The sequence below is a fragment of the Pan troglodytes genome, chromosome 12 (assembly GCF_028858775.2).
Source record: "Pan troglodytes isolate AG18354 chromosome 12, NHGRI_mPanTro3-v2.0_pri, whole genome shotgun sequence".
Classification (NCBI taxonomy): Eukaryota; Metazoa; Chordata; class Mammalia; order Primates; family Hominidae; genus Pan; species Pan troglodytes.
Window position 1 is genome coordinate 104,328,916 of NC_072410.2, and position 13,088 is coordinate 104,342,003.

The window sequence follows — 13,088 nt, forward strand, 5'->3', positions numbered from 1 at the left end:
TATATGTTTTAAGTTCAAACATTTTGTGGTACATATAATTCATCTTTTTTATTTTCTGCTTTAATCAACTTTTTAAATGTAACCAACCAATTCAAAATAAGAATGCTTCTATTGTACAGCAGAGGTATCACTTCATATCAGAAGAGTTTTCGTTTGGAGGGATTGACAATAAATGTGTTCTGTGTAGTGAAGCATGTTTTTCCAAGGAGTTCTAATCTAAATTTGGGAATAGTTTTATTTTTTAAAATGCACCAGTATATTGAATTGATAACTTGATATATTTGGTCCTAAAGTGTTTTTGTAGCCAGTTCTTAAAATTTCGTTTCATCATCAGATTTGTTTCTCTCTCTCTCATTTTAAAATCTCCTGTTAATTGTGATAAATATGTTTCTGAATGTTTATAATAAAGTTATTTTTCGTATGTCATTTTATATTTGGAAGTTGCCATGTTACATATGAACTATTCCAGGCTGGTTTGTCCTAAGTTGGGGGTTTTAGAGTCTATTAAAAACAAAAAAGTTTCTACCTTCCTTTATAATGTTGAACTTAAGCACCTGTACCTTCCTCTTTTTTTCTTTTTGGTATAACCCACAGATGTAGATAGTTCTCCAGCTTTTGACAAAATGAAATTGGTTCTAAATCTTCCTAATAGCCCCCATTTTTGCTACTATGAGAGTAGTAAGGTGAATAAATAGTAGAATTTTAAGTTGTAAACAGATTCAAAAACATTTTATCTGTGCAGGCATACATATATGTTGGCATTTTAGTTACATCTTGAAGTTATCCACATGGTTTGAGGAAATGTTGAGCACAGAAAAATATATAATTATTATTAGTTTGTGAAAAAAGCAGAGCGAGTTTCTGCCACCAACCCATGAAAGCACAGGAAATGGCTTTGTGTAGTAGGTGTTTGAGTCTAGGCATTCTGTTGACAGAAGTGGGTTCTACCCAGGGGTTTTGTGTTAATGTAATCAAACACTTCAGAGCTGCAGCCTAGCAAGATCAAGTCCACCCACCTCAGAGTTTATCTTTAGCTCATCTGGAAGAGTTTATTTTAAACATTGAACATTGTTTGCTGCTGTTGAAATGAAAGTGAGAGAGTTACAAGCTTTCTTCCACTGCCATCTGGCAGGTTTACTGATGGATCGGGTTCTTTAATCCATGTAACCCTGTGTGTGGGAGCTATTGTCTTTGTGTTGATCATGCAGCTGGCTTGGCTGAACTTTAAAAAGCTTACATAAAGCTATCAAAAGCCATCCTATAGATAAATGAAGTTGAGGATGTTGCAAAAGTCACTGAGGCCTTTTTGGAGAAGGCTTGGATATATATTTTTCATTCTTCACTGAACACACATTTTGCATGTTCTCTTTATGAACTGGAAAAGAGGAAGATAACTGTATTTGGATATTTTGAAAGAAATAACTGAAGCTACCAAAAAAAGTGATTATTCTTAATTAAGAAAAGTATTGTAGCATAGGAGAAAGGAAAGAAACAGCAGATTAGGGCGTCCATATTTCATTAAAGTAAATGTGGGATGTAAAAAGTCACATGCGTGTGCTCTTTTCTCGGTGGAGGTTTGTCTGGCTTTTTCTTCAGCCTACATATGGCATAGGGATGTTCAACGATACACTTATTACATACTTAATAATTAGCTATAGCATCCTTAGGTATAGTACTACACAGAATCTCATGTAGTATGCTACTAAGTATAATAATTTACAACCAACTCCAGGGCACAGTTTCAACCATATTCTCAAATGCATACATACATCTGCATTAAGAGACTGCATGCAAAGAGTAGACTATGTGTAAGATAGGGTATCTTGCAAAAATTTTTATATTACATTTGTAGGAACATAAGAAGACAAATGGAACATGAAATATCTTGGATATGGTCAATTGGTATTCAGTTTTCTTTCCTACCTACATCTAGAGTGCCCTTTTTTATCTTGCATGAGTTGGACAATTTAAAAACAAAAACAAACTACACTGCCTACATCAAGAATGAAAACCAGTTTCCAGCAAACATATACCCATGAAATTAGATGTTGAGGGGACAACTGAGCAGGCCTTTTTACCTATAGTTTTTGGCTATTTTCTGCTGGCAAGAAAGGCCATAGAAACAGAGTCAATTTTGTTTCGTTTTGTTTTCTTTGATAACAAGAGGCAATTGGGGCAGACTCTACAATGATTCCATGTCGACTCACCTCCTGATGGGTGTTGAGAGGAGGTTGCAGTCATGATGGTATCTTGATTCCAGTTCGCTGATGTTTAGATCCTAGTATGACACACATGATGCCATGTGTTTTAACTTGTATTTCCATTGGCAGTCTTTAGGTCTTACAAGTTCCTGAAGGTGCAGATTTGGGCAGAAGTAGTACCTTCCCCTCGCAGGTCAGTTCTTGTGTATTCTTGGAGTCATTTCTATTTCTAGAACCTATGCCATTCTTCCAGGCCTTTCCATTATTTTATACATACCTACTTTAATGTTTTCTGTTCCTCCTTAAAATATCTGGGATGGATTCTGTTTCATATAACAAATATAATCTACCAGGATTGCTGACCAGAAAGGAAAAACATAAGTTGGTAATTAAAATCACTTTGCAAATGACCAAGCCATGGCATATATAGAAGGCACAAAGAAATTCAGTATTACTACTTGAAGGGCTGGGGGTGGGTTGGGGGAAGAGAGGCAATCAGTATGACATTTCTTTAATCACAATTGTACAATGTTGAAGCCTTAGCTTAGTAGCCTCAGATATTTGAATTTGTCAAAATATCTGTCAATAATGAGAAACCAACAAAAGAACAGGAAACTTTTCTTTGGGTAGCAAAATGTATCCCAATAAAGAAAATCCATTTGGGAAGCCAACTTATACTCAGAATCTTAATTAGTTCTTCTAGAATCAGAGCACAGGAAGTGACTTCTGAGACTGAATGTTTAGTGGCATTAGCAGTAATATCTGCATTAGGCCCATCCTTAAGCAGGAGATTTATGCTCTGGATGTGTCTCTTTAAGTGGGCCTTGTAATTATGTGTTCTGTTTTGCTGACTTTACTGCATCTGAGTGACATTTTTTTTTAAAAATATGTGTTTATCATTTAAATGTTTCTAGTCTAGCTGAGGAAACATTTTGTCTCTGCTGTATGACAGAGAAGTAGAAGGGGCCAAGTGAACCAGCCGCATTCAAAGACACAGGTAAGGTAGAGGAAGATATTATTCTTCCTCTTCCAGTTGGAGACACTGACAGTTGAGAAAAATCTATATCAGGATATAGATATTCCTATATGAGAAATATGAGACTTCATTTCCTAATATGAGATTTCTGGTGAATAGATTAATTTATCACAGCTGTTTTCCATTTAGGAAAAATGTAATAAATACGAGGCTTCCTTCAGCAGCCAATGTGATTAGGACTGTAGAATGACTCGTGATGGATAATCCTGCATAAGTATTTTGGGTAGTGTGAATGGATTAGAAAGACATTCATGACCAAATCCTTGGTTACCTTAGGAATATTTATTCCTATGTTTATGCTGCAAATCAAGTCAGAGAAGTAGAGATAGGAAGGGACTCAAAGGTTAGTTGTGAGTGGCCAAGCACTAAACTGTGAGTACACTGAAAGCAGGAATCTGTTTGAACCTTTTCTGCATCCTGCTAACATCTGGAATGGGGCTATATCAATCACTCACAAAATATTAGGTTGACAAATTAATTAGTTAATTAATGACCTGAAAGCTCAGGTGTCTACCACATTACTGATGGTCAGGGTAGATGGGGCTGATTTGGCTGTCCTGGTAGATGGTCTCTCACTATACCCTAGGAAATCAGTTCCATCTTTATTGAAGAAAAGAGAGCTCTTCTGGCTTGTGAAGCCAATGCTGGATTCTTCTTTAACACTCGTATTTAACAGTCAAAACAGTAAGCATGAAAATGCCGTTAAGTAAGTGTGGCATTATTTTTGACAATGATAGTCAATGGTAATTGGGAATTAGTATAAGGAAAACTAGAATGTCTACAAAGAAAGCATACAGACAATCATAATCATCATCATCATCATCCTGCCACAAATTCCCCTGGAAATTTCTGTATAGTTCAGTCAAATTATTGACTCCATCTTCTAGTTCTTTCTGCAGATGCCTGTGTATTTTAGTAAGCAGCCTGTCTTCAGTTGACAGATGTGACTTGCTAAAGCCAACACAATTAATTTTGCCATATTTAGTATTAATTTACTCCAGCTGTTAATTAATTTTCAAATAAGTTTACACGTAGGAAAAAAACTAAAGAAGACTTATTTTCTTTTTAAAATAGTGCCACATTCTTGCAAATCCCTAAGACCATGGCTCATCAGTTAATATAATAAAATAGGACATGTGATTAAACTCATTAGGGAAAATTCTTTCCAGAATAAAAACTACTATTTATTTGCGATAGTTTACATATATTATCTCTAATTCTTGTAACAACATTGTAAACTATTCTTATTCCTAATTTATAGATAAGGAAACAAGGCTTCAGAAAACTCAAGTGACTCATCTGAAGCCACGATTTGGACCAAAATCTTTAGGGTTTAGAACCTTTGGCTTTTTTACTCAACCAGCAGATCCTTCTTTTAGTGAACTAAAACGATGTACTTAGAAAAAGTTAAAATTTCCTCTGAAATCAAAACAATCATAGATATTTAACTCTCGTATATGGTTATTATTCAAAATTTTTCTCTTTCATATATTCATTTTCTAGAGTGGACGTTATTTTAAACAAGATTATTTCTGCCTGATAGGTCAAGAATGCATTAAAAAAAATTCACTGACTACTATATTTAGTTTCTCTGTCAACACAAGTTAATTGAAAAGGTTTCTGCATAATATCCCCAAGTGTAAATTATTTATCAGGGTGGTTAAATAACCCAGTGCCACTCTAGAGTGTTGGTTTCCTGCCAGAGGGATATATATCATCTTTCAGGGGTTTGGAGAAATTGCACAAACAATGAACATGTCTGAGTTAAATCACAATATGGTGATCAAAAGAACCATATTACAGTACTATATAGTAAATGCAACTATTTCTTTTGAAATGCAACCGTTTTAACTCTTCAACATCTGCTGAGAATTCAGTGATTAGACATAACTCTGAAAACCCACTAAAGACTCCAGATATTTAGTATAGCTTTCCCACTATACAACCAATAACACACTTGACATAGCAATATTATTTCATAAAAACTGTCTGAATAAAATTAGAGTTCACAGAGAAAATATTGTATTTTCCTTTTCAAAAACATTATTTAAGGGAATGTCAGCTTATAGACATGATGGGCTAAATTACTTTGACCAATTTTTATTCCAGAACAACTAGAAATTCTGGATGAAATTTAAATAGATTAGATAGATAGATAGATAGATAGATAGATACATAGATACATAGATACATAGATACATAGATACATAGATAGATATCCATATGTCTACTTTTTTTTCTTAAAAACATCATAATGCTACAAGCTGGTGAAAAATTTTTAGGTCAAAATCAAGCCAACATGAAGGTGAGAACCCTACCTAAAAGTTAAGAGAGAACGCAAAATCACTTTTACCCAGAGGGTATTTGTCTTCGTAGAAGAAACGACAATGAATGTGAATGTTTGTTTTGACTGCCTAGCACCTCAAGGACAACAGAAGTGAAAGTCTGCAAAACATCTGGGGTTTGATAGATACCCACACAGATTCACAATAAGCTGGATTCTGAAGGACTACATGTTTATCTTAAGGTATGCATGAATTAACACTATTACACTCCTAACTCTCCCATGGAACAGGAGAGTTGCCTTAACACTGAGCAGAGAGGGTATGTATAAAAGGAAAAAAAGGAAAATCTTTCCCAGGAAGATTACAAGTTAAGCACTGGCCTCCATGCAGAAATACAAATGATTTTACCAGGGCAATCCAAGAAAGTTCAAATCATCGATTTGGCCTAAAATTGTTAGGGACTGATAGTATACTAAATGACTGGCAGGAAAAAACCCACATCTTCTTTGAGGAAAATAACTTCATAAAAAGGCTTGGGCAGCCCCTGTAAATAATTTTTTTAAGGGCAGTGAGTAGCACCAAGGATACAGGTACAGTTACCATGAGTGAGAATCAGCAACACTGATCCACATATTTCAGATATGGGAATTGTCAAACATAGAAAGAAAATAGAGAATAGGAACAGAGGCAATATTTGAGAAGATAATGAAAATTTTCTAGAATTGATGAAAAACAACAATTCGCAGCTCCAAGAAGCCTAATTTTAAATAGAAACATTGAAAAGGCATATATTAAAAACTTGTGTGTACACATGAGTGGACATAAGATCCACAGATGTTCAGAGAAACTTTATTAATAATTGCCAAAACTTGGAAGCAACCTGCCCTTCAATAGGTGAACAATAATAAACTGTGATACATTCAATCAATAAAACAGATTCCTTCTAACAAGAAAAATGTGCTATCAAGCTATAAAAATACAAGAAGGAACCTTAAATGAATGTTGCTAAGTGATAGAAGCCAAACTCAAAAAGCTTCATACTGTATGATTTGAACTATATGACATTCTGGAAAGGCAAAACTATGGAGACAGTTTAAAGATTAATGGTTGCCAGAGGTTGAGGGGAGGGAAGAATGAACAGGTAAAGTACAGAGGATGTTTAGGTCATCGGAACTATTCTTTGTGGTATGACAATGGTAGATGCATATCAAAACCCATAGAAACTACTATACCAAAAGTGAATCCTATTTAGAAAAAAAACAATTCATACTAAGATACATCATAATGAAACTATAGACAACAGAAGGCAAAGAGAAGATCTTAAAAACCACAGAGAAAAAGAGAAAGATCATCATTAAAAGAGAGACAACTGATAAACAACTACCTTTTCACCAGCAATTATATAAGCCAGGAGAGAGGAATTAATCTAATGAATAAAAATAACTGCCAACTTAGAATTCTATATTCAGTTAAAATATATATCCAGAATGGATATGAAACAAAAATGTTAACAAAGGTACCCAAACTGAGAGAACTGGCCATAGCTGAACTATAACAAAGGACATTCTAAATGATTCACTTCAGTTTTAAGGAAAATAATTCCAGATGGAGGTTCTGAGACTTGTAAAATAAGCAAAACCAAAGAAAATATTAAGTAAAAATAAAACTGAAAATTATATTAGAAAATAATAATATAAAGTAATAAAGTAAAATGATGACTTATATCTAACAATATTTAGGTATAAGTCAGGAAGGGGTAAGTTGAGTTAAAGTATTCTAAATGTTTTCCATTGTCTAGAAATAATATAAAAGCAAAGATTGATATTAAAATTTAAGTCAAGATTACATGATACAATTGAGAGTAGCCATTGAAATAATATTAAGATGGTATAATCTCCAAACTAAGAAAGCAGAAAATAACCAGAAAGATAAAAATAATCTTTCTGAAAAAAAAAACATAGTATGAGTCACAAAATAATGTGAGAGATTTAACCAAAACTGTATAGTTACAATAAATGTAACTGATTAAATACTTCTGTAAAAAGAAGAGATTTTAGACTTTTTAAAAGGTCTAATTTCATGCTGTTTCAAGACATGCATCTTAAATGTAAGTATGAGGATAGGTTGAAAATAAAAGAAAGAAAAAAGATACTTCAGGAAAACAGTAACCAATTGAATAACCAGTTATTCAATTGAGTTACTGAACTTATTCAACTATATTAAGACAAACTAGAACTTAAACCAAAAACCATTAGCATAGAAAAAGAAGGTCACTTATGATAAGAAAAGTTTTAATTCACCAGGGAAATATAACAGTTTTACAAAAAATTGCAAGAATTTAACTGTATGAAAATTTAAAATTGTAGAGTCTCAAACGTACAAAACAAAAAGCAAAACTGTGTATCTTCAAGAAAAATAGGCATATCTACTGTCACAGTGGATTTTTAAAATGCATCTCTCTCAGTAATTGAGAAAGCAGACCAAGTATCAGTGAGCCTACAGATGGTTTGAACAACAATTTGAATAATAAAGTTGATGCAATGTATAGATATGGAACACTGCACTCAACAACTCCAGGATACATCAAGTTTCAAGCACATGCAGAATTTCAAAATGTGACTTTCTATCGGAGTATAAACCAAGATTCAACATATATTATGGATTTAAGATTACATGGAATGTATTCTCTAGTCACAATTCAGCTAAAATAAACATCAGTAACTAAATAATAATTTGAAACTCTCATAAGTTTGAAAGAAGGGAAATATACTTCTAAATTATCATGGGTCATATAAGAAATCAAAATGGATGTTGTTTTTGTTTTTGTTTGTTTTTGAGACTGAGTTTCACTCTTGTTGCCCAGGCTGGAGTGTAGTGGTGTGATCTCGGTTCACTGCAACCTCCACCTCCCAGATTCAAGTGATTCTCCTGCCTCAGGAGAGGCATGTGCCACCACACCTGGCTAATTTTTGTATTTTTAGTAGAGACGCGGTTTCTCCATGTTGGTCAGGCTGGTCTCGAACTCCCAACCTCAGGTGGAAGTTTTAAAATATTTGGAAAAAAAAAGACAATGAAATTATAGTCTTGAATAAATATATAAAAATAGAGCATAACTGGAAATCAATCATTTATGTGGTTATCTCCAGAAGTTAAAGAAAGTAGAGCAAAAACTAAAGGAAGGTTTAAAAAAAATTGAAAGCAAATGAAATGGTTCCTCTATTGCTAACCCTTCTGACACCAAATGTGTGGGGTACCAGTTTTTCAATTCTCTGCAATCACCAGCTGGGAGTCCAATTATTCAATTATATTCTGACATTATCTAAGAATAATTAATGGCAGACTCCGAGAGTTAAAGGCCCAGTCTCACAAGACCACTATCCCCTACAACTTAAGGCATTGATTCCAAGTAGCGGGTCCATAGGTTACCTACATTTTGTCCAACTTGGCCACAAATCACAGGTTTTCACCAACCTGTCCTCAGGTTCAATAATCTGCTCACAGAGAGTGGATCATCCTTCCAGCACATGGATGCCTTCAGCAACCCAGAAGCTCTCTGAACCCCATTGTTAGGGGGTTTTACGGAGGCCCCATTATATAGGCATGATTGATTAAATTATTGTCCATTGTGATTGAACTTAATCTCCAGTTCCTCTACCCTCCCCAGAGGCTGGGGAGTGAAACTATAAATTCCAACCCTCTGATCCTGTGGTATAACCTTTCATTATGAAGAGTTAATCCAATCAAATATTCAGCGGCTTAAGAAAAGTTGCAAGAAGTAGGTTGGTTAACATGCCCTGTTCCTTAGGGAGCACTCTGGGTTGCTGAGCCTCTTCCATCACATCCAACAGCAAGCTCTCTTTCTACTTTCCATTGACCAGGTCAGAAGCAGTCATACTTACTGGATTATGGATGGTGCCCCATCTAAGACTGAGAAAACTGGCAGATGCTTTGCAAGTGGCTTACTTCCTGAGAAGCATGTTGTTATTTTCCCTGGCTCCTTCTGGCATCTGTATCCTCTCATCAGCCTGCTTCATTTGATAATATTATAAGATCTCTCAGAAATGCTGTTCACGTCTGCCTATTTTAGCATTGTCTACTAATACAGAGGAAAGTAGTATATTTTGAGCAGTTTTTCGTGTATCAAGTGTAAACCTAGACAGTTATCTGTGATATAGATCAGTAACCATTTTAATGAGAAAATTGTTATACAAAAGTCAAGTCATTTGCTCACTACCATGCTGTTTGTAACTGAAGAAGCATAAGTTCAAACCCATCTCTGCATGCCACCCCAGAAATTCTAATTTAATCAACCTTGGGTGGGCCCCAGGCCTTGACTTATTTTTATGGGAATAATAAATGTTTTGAAGAAGCAGCCAGGATTGAGAATGTCTACATTAAGAAGCTCTCCTGAATAATGAAGAAAAAAAAATGAGCTTGATCTACGCCAGCTCTCAGGAAATGCATGATGTCTTTGAACAAGACTTACCCTTTGCCTGCATGCTTTCTTGCTTTCTTCTCTCACTCTGGCATCACCCTCTGATATCCCATTCCTGATATTTCTTTAGATTTGGAAGATGCCTTAACCAAAACATTTTAGATACATCACTAATGGTTTTCAACTTTTTCTACTATCTATATGTTACATTGATACCCCTGAAACTTACGTATATGTTGAATTTAGACTTTCATGATCACTAATAAAAAAAAAGCTGTGTGAATTATCCCTAGGACATTTTTGGAGGCCAAAAGTTCTGTTTGACAGTGGCATGTATGTTGTGCAGTGTTTGTGGACTTACATGAATATTGACTGAATTTTATAATTTTTTAAAGAAAGGTTAAAATTTTAAAACAGAAAGCGATACATCAATCTAAGTTTCATAATTCTAACACATTTGAGACTAAATTGCCAAGTAGTTGATACTCATTTTGTTGTTCCAGTTGAATGATTGAATAAATGAATGAATGAAATGAAATGCGTGTACTGAAAGCAAACAATTGATGACCTTAATGAACCTCAATATGCATTGGGCTTACACTCATTATTGTTGTGTTCAATTATAAAATACAATTTAAACAATTATTAAAGAATAGAAATAAAATGCTAAAATATTTCTAAAAATAAAGATTTTTATACAGAAATAGTAAGGTGTAATTAGAAATTTTGCAATTTATATTTATCTGGGACCAGCTTTTTCTTACAATATATCTATATGCTTGTTCAACTTAAATATACTTGACTTTTATACACGTCTAAGAAATATAACATGTCTAGGAATAGGTGTCTGACTTTGGACTTTGATCTTTATAACACTTTATGAGGTAGGTATTATTAGCCCCTTCTACAGATGAGAAAACTGAGGCTTAGAGGGGGAAGGTGGCAACTGTTAATGAGTAGGGCTGGTGGCCAGTCTTAGGCTTCTACTCATTTACTGCTCCTCCTGCAATCCCACAAGCTTTTAGGCCTTTTCCTCACTCAACTTTCATGAATCCCAATGAATGTGATCCAACAAATCCTAAAGAGAGACCCACCTTCTTCCCAGATATTTTTATTTTCATTTTCATTTTAAAGGCTGTTAAATATCCAGTGGAATGATTATCTACTGGTAGACTTTCAACAGCTATAAATTAAACTAGAAAAGTGTGTGGCTACTCCTAAATCTCACCTTTCTATACATTAATCCCAGTTATCAGAAAAAAAGAATCTCCTTGGTGAGAACAAGGATCCAGCCTCTTCCGAGTAGAGGGAAACCTTTTTCAACTGATCACCATCATCTGAAGGGGCTTCAACAGAACTGCATAGTATCCCAGAATTAAATAAATTACACGTGTGGTTATAAGAAAGTTAAGCACTATTTATCCACATCATTAGTCATAGAAGTTCTCGTAGGGAGGAACAGCCCAGCCCCACAGGTCAGCCACTTCATGTTTCCCTAACACTTCCACTGTTTTTTAAACACCCGCTTCTTGATTTATGACTGTACTGTGGCCTCAGGCTGGGGCTAATAACGCAGCACGTACCACTCCCGATCAGAGTGACACACACATTTCCTCGCACCAATTTAAGTCATCCCATATGTGGGCTCTCGTCTTTTATGCTGCTATCTGGAAGTTCGTGAAAACAGGTGACCTGTGTTGCAAGCCAGGGACCTTTACTTCAACATGAAGACTTTCAGCAAACGATTCTTACTTCTCAGCTAAACTGCAGCCACTCAGTATTCTTGAAGCCTTTTAGCCTTTTTTCTACCTGCTCCTTATTTTCCTCCAATTGGGTCATTTACTTCCACTAGGAATGCTTTCCCTTATCCTCACCCAGTGTGAACAAGAATTATTTTTCACTTTCCTTACAAAATTGCTACCCAGGTGATGAGCTCCAGGTCACACACCACCACCACAGGAAGCCTTTCTCATTTCCACCTCTGTTGATCCCTTAGCACACTACTGCAAGTCATGGCCATGTTGTGTCTATACCTGGGTCAGATCCATATGTGTTTCTATGCCTGGCACATTTAGGCAACCAGAAAAAGTCAACTAACTATTTTGAAATTATCTATAAGTGTAAGTATCTTTTATATTCTAGATATGTACTGAGTGCTAGTGATATATTGATTAATAAGACTGATTGGCCAGGTGTGGCGGCTCATGCCTATAATCCCAGCACACTGGGAGGCCAAGGTGGGTGGATCTCTTGAGGTCAGGAGTTCGAGACCAGCCTGGCCAACACAGTGAAACCCCATCTCTACTAAAAGTACAAAATAGCCAGGCGTGGTGGTGGGCACCTGTATTCCCAGCTACTCAAGAGGCTGAGGCAGGAGAATCGCTTGAACCCAAGAGGCAGAGGTTGCAGTGAACTGAGATTGTGCCACTGCACTCCAGCCTGGGCAACAGAGCGAGACTCTGTCTCAAATTAAAAAAAAAAAAAATGACTGATTTTTTTTCCCCATCAAAGTACTCACAGTCTAGCAGATGTAGATAAACATACACATGCACAAAAAAGCTATAATGCAAAATGGTAGAGTCTATGGTAAACAGCTCAAAGTATAACTAAACTTGGTTCTTGGGAAGCTTTGGATAAGCATGTAATGTTGAGTTGGCCTGTGAAGCATGGGATCCTTGTGGGAGAAGGGAAAGAGATGTGTTGCAGGCTGTAGAAAAACATATGAGGAGGCACAGAGACGTGGCCTTGGTGTGGCAGGAGACTGAAGACGACAGAGGACCCGGGAGAGATGGATGAAATCAGTATCGCAAAAGGTCTGAAGGGCATGTGGAGGAATGTAAAGGGGACCTAGACTTTTAGACAGTAGGGCAGATCAGAGCTTTCTTAGCATATGAATGGCACAGTTAGCACTGATTTCAGATAGATTACAATCACAAGGATAGGGTATATTAAAGTGGGGACGGTGGTGACAGACCAGCTAGTTAGGAGATTGGTACTCTGATCTAAGAAAGAGCTAGTCAGGGTTTCTGCCAGCCTCACAAAAATTGAGAGAAGTGATAGCTACTCTAGGAGAAGAATTGACAGCTCAGGAAATTTACCAGATGTGGGAAGTCAGTAAAAGAGTAGAGGCT